Consider the following 11543-nt stretch of genomic DNA (forward strand, 5'->3'; position numbering starts at 1 on the left):
AGACTGAGTTCCACATCTGGGTTGATATGATGTGGAAGAAACAGTAACATGTGTGAATGGAGAGAAAATCCATATACTAGATTAATTCAGCAAAAGGAAGCCAGAGGTGACTGTGAGAACATAAGCCCACCAGGAATTGATAGAAATTTTGAGGATGGTGGTGGATTTTTCACAAAATGTGTGGCAGTGGTGGGAACCAATCTTATTTAGCTTTTAAAGGACAGAACAGACTCAGTATCTGAATTATACACTATTGCCTTCAACTATGAAATAACCTTTAATTAATTATTCACTGGTGTGCAGGGACTTGGTGATAAAGTATCATCATTGCCAAACTGAGAAGTTTGATATTTTCTAAAGGTAAATGAGGAGTCATTGAAAGTTTTTTAATATGAGGATGACAGAATTGGAAGTACATTTCTAGAGGTTGAATTGGCAGCAGAAAATTAGCAATGCTATTCCTGGATTTGGGAATACCAGAATAATTAGGAAGTATGTTCATTATTGATGTGTAATAAATGATCCCCCCAAATTTAGCAGCTTACAGCATTTATTACCTTGCAGTTAATGTAGGTCAAAAATGTGGGCATGGTTATTGCAGGATTTAGCTCTTCAGAGGCTGTTGGACTAGGAACCTCAGTTCCTCCATGGCCGTTGGCCAGAGACCTCCCTCACTTCCTCTCCATAAGCCTCAAAACATGGCAGCCGGCTTCCATCAGAGCCAGCAAATGAGAGACAAGAAAGGGCAACCAAGGTGGAAGCCAGAGTCTTTTTGTAAGCTCATCTCAGAAATGACATCCCATCACATGTACTGTATTCTATTCATTGTGCCTTATTTTATTCATTCAAAGTGAGTCGCCAAGCCCAGTCTACACCAAGGGGAGGGGATTACTCAAAAGTGTGAATATTGGCAGGCAGGCTCATAGGGGGTCATTTTGGAAGTTATTTCACCCTAGCAAGCTGAAAGTAGTGAGGCACTGCTGTAGGTGGTTCCTATCTGGCAGAGATAGGGGAATGGTGTGAAAATGAAGACAAGATTATAATTGCCAGGATTTTCAAACAGATTGGATTTGGGTGGGGTGGTAGAGTGGAGAGATGATGAATAGAAGAAAGGCATCAAGGCTGGCTGATTGAGATGGTTGCCGGGTGAGTCACAGAGAGAAAACACACAAGAAGAAGCAGATTTGGGAGAAACACCATTTCACAAGAATAAGTTTTAGCAGACTCAGCTTTAAAGAATCAGGAGAGAAAGACATGAGAATTCTTTTGGTTTTATTAACTTGTAGCAGCTGGTGTAGGAGCAAGAACATATGTACTGGAGTCAGACAGACTTGGGTTCAAGTAGCAACTCTAAAGTCTCAGTTACTCTTCTGTTAACATGGGAGCCATTCCTACCCTTCCTATTATTTTCAGAGCTACATGAGATAATCTTTTAAAATTCCTAGTACAGACTAGGTGCTCAATAAATACCATATAATGCACACTTTTTTGCCCAAATTTGTGAGGGAAAAATAAGGATGTGCATTATACATGGGTAGTATTAATTCTGTACCTATAGAAATGCTTTTAATTCTTTTATTTATGCTTATGAGTTAAAAGTATAACTCTAAAAATCAATAACAATATCCGTATGCAAAATAATACACTGGAATATGATAATCAGTTTTGTTGAACTTATAATGAACTTTCAACGACAAAGAATTCTTGGCCTTCTATAATGTGTAAATATCGTAAATTTGTTACCGGTACATAAAATTTTTTGTACCTTGTATCTGTTCTTGTGTTTTGTAATTATTTGTTACATAAAACTTCTTGTACCATAATATGTTAAAAAATAAATGCTAAAATTCCTTTATAATGCAAAAAATAAGTACCTAAACGTAAACAAATAAAAATTTGAATTAAAATATTAAATTGAAAGACTTTTTTCCCCTGAAAGTTTGGGCCAAAAACGTGGGTGTGCATTATACATGGGAATGCATTATACACGGCAAAATCAGTACAGTAGTACTGAATATGGTTCTCCTACATATTCTCAAAAGCCAGTATAAAAATACCCTTTGTCAGTGTCTCCTTATAACCATTAAATGACCCTGCTTATATCATGTTACTCTGTTAACTTCATAAACTGCATAAAGTTTACGTCTGCATAACTGTACAGCTCAAAGTCAGTTTAGATACATCAGTTTTATATGTAAAGGTCTTAAATATGTCATCCAAATATCCCCCAAATGTAGGTACCTAAACATTTAGACTTGGATGCCACTAGCTTACTATTCCTCATGTGCATAGTTAGTGTATTATTTTCCTTCTATCTCTCTCCTTTTTTGAGTCCTATTCCAAACTCTAGCTAAAATGTTATTTTTAGTAGCCTCTCCTTTTATTGTATAGAAAGACAGTTCAATACATTTAAAAAAAAAAAGACTAAGACATGGGTTTGAATCCTGACATCCTTTTTTATTAGGCATATAAACATTTTGGGCTTCACTTTCCTCATTCATAAAAATGGGGACAGTATCATCTGCCTTATGTTCCCACAGAAGGAATGGCTGAGAATTACAGAGGTGGAAGTTGCCATCACCCCTGTCTTCCCTGTAGTAACTCAGAGGTCAGGGCCTTGTCATTGTGTCTACTACTTAAGCACCAGGACAGATTGTGTATGGAGAGTAATTGGTAGTAACAGATTAGTTCCCCCTTATCTTGTGTGGTCTGGGGCAGCTCTCTAAGGAGCTATTCTTCTCCTGGAAAGAAGCTCATGGCTTGGCAGGAAGGGACATATGTCCAGAGTTTGTGGGGGTAGCTCCTAACCCTTATCTGCCCCATGTCTCTACTGTTACATCATTCTCTTGACATTTTTCTGAGGACTCCTGTGTGGGCCTACCGGCTCATCCTTTCAGTTCACGTACCATTCTGTACCTCAGGGTCACTTCCTGGTACACTTCCAGTCCTTCCTGTCCCAGCGCTTTCATGAGGGGGACCACTCCTGACATGAGCAGTCACAAGAGACCTCCAATCTTAGATACTGCCTGAATTGGTGGAACCTCCCACCAGATATCTGTTCCAGCCTCACAGCTCCTGTCTGGAGAATGCCAGAGAATCGCTGGGCCTTGAGGCTCCCTTCCCTTCTGGGACTGTGGCCCTGCCTCTTAACACTACCGGAAATCACTGGATTGCCACTCCATTCTCACTTGTTTGCTGTCTTCAGTGTTGTATGCTTAGCTCTAGACACACTTTTAGTTGCAATAAGAAAACCAGCTCTGGGGGGAGCCAGCTGCTATGTCCTGAGGACCAAAGCAGCCCTGTGAAGGAACTGAGGCCTCCTGCCAAGAGCCACCTTCAATTTGCAAACATATGAATGAGCCACCTCAGAAGCAGACCCTTTAGCTCCATCCAGGCTTTCAGATGACTGCGGCCCTGGCAGACATCTTCACTGCAGCTTCATGAGAGACTGGGAGCCAGAACCAACCAGCTAGGATGCTCCCGAATTCCTGAACTACAGAAATTGTGAGATAATAAATATTTATTGTTGTTATAAGTTGCTAGGTATGCAAATATGTTATGCAGCAATATGTAACTAATTAAATCTCTGATTTAACCTAATTTCACTAGTGAGACCATTGAGACCACTTGGGCTACCATGAAAACACAGTCTTAACAGAATGACAAAAGTTAACATAGATATATGAGTCTGACAGTTAAGTTCGCAAACTTGTTGCAATGATGTTGCTAACATTTTTTCGATATCAGAGGTATTATTCTTTATGAATCTGTACCAACTGGACAAACAGTTAACAAAGTTTACTATTTGGAAGTGCTGAAAAGGCTGTGTGAAAAAGTTAAGCGACCTGAACTTTTTGTCAACAATTCATGGCTCTTGCATCATGACAATGCACGAGTTCACAGGGCACTGTCTGTGAGGGAATTTTTAGCCAGTAAACAAATCACTGTATTGGAACACCCTTTCTACTCACCTAGTCTGCCCCCCAGTGACTTCTTTCATTACTCAAAGACAAAGGAAATATTGAAAGGAAGACATTTTGATGACATTCAGGACATCAAGGGTAATACGACGACAGGTCTGATGGCTATTCTAGAAAAAGAGTTCCAAAATTGCTTTGAAGGGTGGACTAGGCACTGGCATGAGTGTATAGCTTCCCAAAGGGAGTGCTTTGAAAGTGACCATAATGATATTCAGGAATGGGGTATGTAGCACTTTTTCTAGGATAAGTTTGCGAACTTAATTGTCGGACCTCGTAGGGAAACTTAACTAAAAGTTTAACAATATGGTAATTAAAGCCAACGCGCGAGCGCACACACACACACACACACACACACACACAGAAGTTGTCCTCCCTCACCTCATGATTCCTAGTTGAAACTAATTGCTGATCCTTTTAGGCGTTATATAGGTGACAAAACAAGGTAAATTTTTGCTCAGAAAGAAACAAAATAAAACATAGTATTCCTGTTTGGCTTTTCAGATACAATGTTAATTCCACATCTCAAGAAAATCCACTGGTAAAGTTGGAAAAAAAAGAGTAGTAGGAGGACCTAAAATATTAGGTTGGTGCAAAAGTAATTGCAGTTTTTGCAATTATTTTTAACCTTTTAAACCACAGTCACTTTTGCACCAACCTAATAGATACACTAATCAAGGGGCACTACATGAGACAGATATTTTCAACCTAGAAAGTTAAAGGATGAAAGAAACGGTAACTTTAATATTCTTCAATATTCTACAAGACATGGACAAGTTAAAGTGGAATTGTTTATCTGATGTCAGTGTGAATGCATAGGTCTAACAATATGGTGTTTTGGATGTCTGGTCTATATTTGGATTATAAAAAAAGTGTCCACTCCAGGAAACAAAGATATGTATTCATGCAGAAGCTGTAGGTTGAAATAGAAACAGATACATATAAAGCTTATAAAAATCATAGGCTTCTAGGAAGACATGAAAAGGTAATAATATCCCATCCGCTCATTAACGAGCCCTCAGTCCTAGCGTATCAGGCATTCTTAAATTCTTGCAATGTCTTCATCCACATCAGCCTTCTCACTAGTGCTCTCACTTTCACTTGCGCCCTTTCCCAATCCATTCTCTGCAAGGCAGCTGGCCTGTTCGTTTTCAACTATAAAACTAATCGTCTCTCTTTGGTTCAAGGCCTTCACTGTCCTTACCTTAAAGTGCAGCCTCCTTCCCGTGACTTATGAGGCCCTGATGCCTCGGCCCTGACTCTTCTCTGACATCACTCCTCTGCCTCCTTTGTCTTCCAGAATCTCCCGGGCCCTTTCCTGTCTCTGGTTTTGGTCCTGGGAGTGTCTCCTGTGGCTGACTCCTTCTCCTCCTTCAGGTTTCTGTCTAACTCTCATCTCCTAGGAAGGCCTTCACTGACAATCTCATCAGAAGCGTCCTACACAAGTTACTTGTTATTTGATTACAAGGTTGCTTTCCTTCGCAGCATTTATCATTTCTCTGAAATTATACACTTTTTTCTTACTTATTTATTGTCCGTTTATCCCACTAATCTGTAAGTTTCAAATGTGTTGTTTACCGTTGTGCTCCCAACACCTAGCACAATGACACACATGATTATTTTCTTCTTCTTCACCATCATCATCGTCATCATCATCATCATGAATGAGACAAAATAGACAATTGAACTTCTGAAGGTTTCATGGAAAATTTCCGTAACCGGCACTATTTCACAAACTCTTCCTTCCCTCTTTTTCTTCCTTCTTCTGTCCCTCGCCTAACCCCTTCTCTCTCTTAATTTCTCCATGGCTTAAAATACACTTTGCAGCTCTCAGAGAGTGTGACACAATTATATTCTGTCCTGAGCTCCTCACTGAAAGATCATATGACTAAGTGCTGGCTCACTATCTTCCTTAGTGTCCCTTTCAGTGTAGCGAGCATGCATTTTCTACTTGGTGAAGACTTTTTAACACATTTAGCTCAATGGTGTTTTCTTCTGTTGAGGAGTATTATTAATGTGTGACAGAAAGTGCTGAGGGAGTGAAGAAAAGTGCCGTGGTTGGCAGTACTATTAATAGTAATTTGGGAAACTGAGACCTACAGGAGTAAGACTCAAGTCCAACCTGAGAACTTGATATGTGTGTGCTAGCCAGGAATGAGCAGAGCTTTCTGATAGCATTGCTCTTTACTAATTCACCCCCGCCCCTTTTTATTTTACCAAACTACAGGTCAATATAACTCTAATTAATATGAAATAAAACAAAAATAAAATCTTATTTGTTAAATTGTTTTGTATTACATTTATTTTGATAAGTTTTAATGTTGTTACTATTTTCCTGAAATTTATTACATGCTCTTACATTAACATACAGAAATAATTCATTAAATTTTTACTTTTGTTCATATTTTTCCCATGTACATGTATGGCTTAGGATAATAATTTTTTGAATAATGATGAAATATTAAAAGTCAAGGCTTGAGCGATTGCTTATTGTGTTTGCTCTGAAATTTGGAAACCAAGATAATACATATTAAGAAAAGGCCATTTATATTTTTAATGACATTATCTCCCAAAGGGTTAAAAAAATATACCTTAGGTTTATTTAACAAATTTTACTTACTTATAACAAGATTTATGAATGAATTATCAATCATCAGAATTGAGTACACATACACAGTTGCATATTCACAATTTTGAGGTTTAAAGTGTTCTGAAAACCGAAAGGGATTTTGTTTATTTGCTTTTGCGACAAACTCGTTTGGCATCAAAATCTAACTTGAACTGAGTCAGGGTTGTTGAGTACCTTTATTTATTTCACTGAGTGTGAACACAGACATTTCACTGCAAAAATAGTAATGTATTTAATTTTGGGGTGCTGCCTCAGCCCCCCTTGGAAGTATTATAAAAAATAGTTCATGCACTTTATTACCTTTGAAAGAATGTAAAAAGTGTGAAGTCAGTGGCACATGCAGTCTCAAGGTTCTCAGAAGGGGGACTGAGGACCTGTGTCATAGAATCATAAACGAATGTTCAAGTTGGAAGCTATCTAAGAGATAATATATGAATTCCTACCTCCTTGTTTTATGAATGAGGATGCTGAGTCCAGAATGGGGCAGTGACCTGCCAAAGGTCTTACTACTCGGTTAGTAGCAGAGATAGAAATAGACTGCAGTCCCCAGGGTCCTGGGTTTCTCGTCACAGCCTGTAACGAGCTCTTCTCAGTGGCTGGATTTTCTAAACAAGTGAAATAGACACGAGTGTGTCCTCTACTCCAGTCTCACTGTGTCAGTGCGGAGGGAGGTAAAAAAGTGTGTACACACCTACTTCTGAAAGAAACAGTGTCCTTTTCTTCCTCCCCAGTGGATCCCTATAAAACTATTCGACTAATCAGCACAAGGGGCGCCACCATCACAGTCTCCCTGGTGTGTCAGGCACCGGCCAAACACTAAAAAGGCGGAGTCCTAGACCTCTAACTCCAGCTTAACTTCATCTTTTGATGAGTTTCTACTAAAAACACTTCAGAATGCATATTAGTTTTCAATCAATCACCAACAGTTTACTGGGTTTCTATGTGTCCACGGTTATGAAGTGACTAAATCAGTGATTTTCAGCCAGGGGTGGTTTTGTCTTTTAGGGAATAATTGGCAATGATGGAAAGCATAGTTGCTTGTCACAACTTAGGGCACGAGACTGGCATTTAGTGGGTAGAGGCCTGGGATGCTACTCAGCACCTTACAACGTGCAGGACAACTTCTGGTCCAGTGCTAAGATCAAGAATCTCCGGCACTAAACATATACCATTATCTTCTTCTTCAGATACTATATACTCTAATTGCAAAACAGGCATTCATGAAGTTAGGAAGACTAATTAAATACAAAACTCAATGTATTAAATAATTTAGATTCAAAAGACCAAAGATCAAGCCCCACCCTGCCACATATTTCCCCTGTGACCTTTGGAAAATCATGTAAGCATGTGGGCCCTCAGTTTCCTTATCTCTCAAGCAAGGGTATTGATAACTAACCTACATATTTTATTGGGCTGCTGTGAGTAACAAAGGACATCGTGTTTTTGAAAATACTTTGAGCACTGTAAAGCAGTATATAAATATAAGTCAGCTTAGTGCTGCTTTTCTTTATAACACTACCACAAAATACAGACTGACGTGTTCTGCTTTTACCAGCCTAGCACCAAATTGGTTGTAGAAGTGTCCACCTTGATCTCAGGGATCACCGTCATCCATGGGTGATCCGAGTCAGGAACCCCACATCCTTCTTGATCTTTTTCTTTCTCTCACTCCCTAGTCAGTCACTGAATCCTGGGGAATCTACATATTTCCTTTTTTAGAAGGGGTAAAATGCAGGAATACAAATCCAAATTAATATTCCACCCATGCACTCACTGATGAATTTAATGTTGAATCAAAGACTGATGTCATGACATGATTAATTATGCTATGTTGTCCTTTGCCTCTTCTTGCATCTCACCCTCCAACCCCTCGAGATTTCTTCCTGTATTATTTGGGAGGAAATACCTTTGTGGAGATTCAGTGACAAGTCCATTGTTTCCTGATACCTTACTGCCTTTGTTTTTGGAAATAAATAGACTCAAGACCAGGTGGATAGTCATTTTTAGAGTGGGAATCAGGATGTGAGTGAAGAGACATGAGGTCATCATTTGAGGTCTAGTGGAGGAGCTCAGATCTTTGAGGACTTCTGTGAAATCTCTCTGGAAATTTCGTGTGTGGTAATTGGTCAAAATGGGAAATGCTGCCATATAAGTAGAGGGTACCAAAATTTACTTCTTTGCATAGAGTATTTTGCATTATGCACACTTAGTATATTAACTCCTATTTATGGAAAAAGATTTACTACAGTTTAATTATTCACTCTCTAAAATATGTTTCATCTGTGAAATTATTCCTAATAGTGTAATAAATACTCTTCCAGTGCAATTAAAACATATTTTGATTTACAAACAAAAGTTTAAAGGCACATCTCTTCTGACATGTTAAATGATGTGTATAGGGTGGAAAGAAAAGAACAAATGGACAATCCTTGCATTGATGGAAGAATTGTATAGTGCAATTAGAGAAGAGAAGGGAAATCACTGATAAGTGCAGATCAGTTCATAGGACCAAATTCACTTTTTAAATCCATAGTATCGTCATTGCTTATAGCATACAAATCTCAGACTATGGTTTAACGTGGGTATAAATAAAAGCAGTGAAATGATTTATTTTCTTTCCCTTGATGTTTTGAGCTCTATGGTAATAGAAAGCCTCAGCATGCAGAAATTCTTACATGAGACATCCTTTACAAATTCCCAGAGTCACTCAGTGGAATACAAATGGCTATGACGCAATTAAATTATATTACTGCTTGGGTGTTAACAAAAACTTCAGTTTTTCTCCCCCTGTGATACTCAGAAGGGTGTATTTTTCCCATGACACATACATTTCCCCCCATGACATAGGATCATGCACAGACTGATTTGACCCTACCCATAAAGCAAAAGAGAACCATCTTGCTGGCTGTAGCAGCTGGCTTGGCCATCATACCCACCATCACCCAAAGCAGACTGGAATTTCCTTTTAACCATAAACACTAAGTTGCCTTTATCTTCCCAAGCCATACATTTCTTTGACTCTAGCTATCTCTGTGTATGAACACCAGAAAGTCTCCTGGTGGTGGGGATGATTGAGGGGCAGAGAAATGGAAACAAATTAGATCTCACTTTACAAATTATAAGGAAATCTGGATTAGCTCGTATACTCTAAATTCTAACATGCTATAAACTAGATTATTCTATTATATCATTTCCTTGGGCCTTTTATTTCACACTTACCAGTTTCCTGTCTGATGTTCATGCTTAGAGGTTTGTACTGACAACTTCGATGTCAGAGAGATGTCTGCTAGATTTATATGGAGGCTGACTTTGCAAAATCACATTCCAGAATGAAACTTGCCTCTTTAACAGTTCCAACAGACTTTCCAGGAAAAACCTCTTTCTAACCCAGAAAAAGCCAATCCTTTATTCTTTCTTTCATTGAGCTCCATCTAATGGCAATTCCATGCTTTTCAAAAGGGAGGGAAATTCATGGTGTCAGCGTGAAGAGTAAACTCCCTCAGGGGAGTGCAGGGAGCTGAGATTGAGCTTTTCTCAGTAACAGTAGTAAGCCTTGGGGTTTATTATTTGCTGGACCAGGATTTTACTGATTGGATTTCAGTCCTGGGCACAGAGAAAGTAAACAAAAGAAAAAGTCTATGCTTTCACTTAATCATATCCCAAAGCAAAATACCCCTCGTGTACAACTCCAAGAAACATTTGGCAGGCGTTGAAGCCGTCCAGCTGTTTTAAATGTCAAGTCAGATAAGGAAATTGCAGGTTTGAGACCGAAGGCCGGTGGAGGCCTCTCTAGCAGCCCTTTACTGCATTACTTCCTGACACTGAGGCAATGCAGAAAATGCACATCGTGATAAGCACGCATTTCAGGATCAAACAGCAACAGCAAAGCTATAATGCCTGGTCAGTCACTATGCTGTTCATCAGAGTGGAGAGACCCACAGGAACTGATCCGAGCGTGTCATTCAGGAGGTGCTGGATGCACACTCTGCTGAGTCACTGGCCTTGGCAGGATGAGCTGGCTGGGACCTGGTAGGCAGGTGATAGAGGGAGAAAGAACTGCTCTTTAAACTAAACAGAAGCCCCTTTCCTGAGGCTCACTTTTTATGAGAGTCCAATCCCTTATTTTCTCTGTTTCTTATATTTGAGCCATTCAGACAGTACTGGAAGTATATTTACTTATAAATGTCGAGTTATTACAAATATATCAGTTTCCAGGGGGCAAGGGCTCTTTCTTCCTTCCTACTTTCACTCCTCTCCAAACATAGGCACATGGACACACACACATACACACAACTGCCTGGGGAATAGCTATGGTCATGGCTTAGAGAAATTAAAGAATCCAACACCAGAAATGAGATAATACAGAGAAAATGAGCAGAACCGCATCCGCACCCCGCTCCTATGTCTGTGATAAAAGACAGGAGGGGTGCACAGAACCACCCTCCCCCAGCGTGGAGTCAGGCTGCCAATCCGAGGTCGGCTCCTCCAGGAACTTTGCCAGCTCCCACCTTGTGCCTTTATACCAACTTGCTTAATGGGAAAAATTATCTATTCCATGAGTGAGCCAGTAAATATTTCCGCTGAAAAGCTGTGAAAGGTGGGAATGATCCATCCGGAAGCAGCTGTTTGAGTCCCAGAACACCCGTCAGGCCAGCTGGAGTTCCCTTTGTCATCTCTTTGTTATCGAGATGAGGTTGCTCCCTATAGAGGTGCCTGGCTTCTCAAAGGCCTTGCATTTCCAGTCTTACTATATTTACTCATGACCAGTGGGAGTGACTTTGTTTCTCCAGCCAAAGGTGAATGATTATTACAAAAGATGATTTAAGGACTGAGGTGACTCTGAAAGAGAGTCAGGAAATGCAGTAATATATCTCCACTTTAATTTGTTTAGTATCAGCCCCCTCTCCACAAACCAAATATTCCTCTGCTGGTTGTGT

Source organism: Rhinolophus sinicus, linkage group LG02 (assembly GCF_036562045.2).
Source record: "Rhinolophus sinicus isolate RSC01 linkage group LG02, ASM3656204v1, whole genome shotgun sequence".
In the NCBI taxonomy this organism is placed as follows: domain Eukaryota; kingdom Metazoa; phylum Chordata; class Mammalia; order Chiroptera; family Rhinolophidae; genus Rhinolophus; species Rhinolophus sinicus.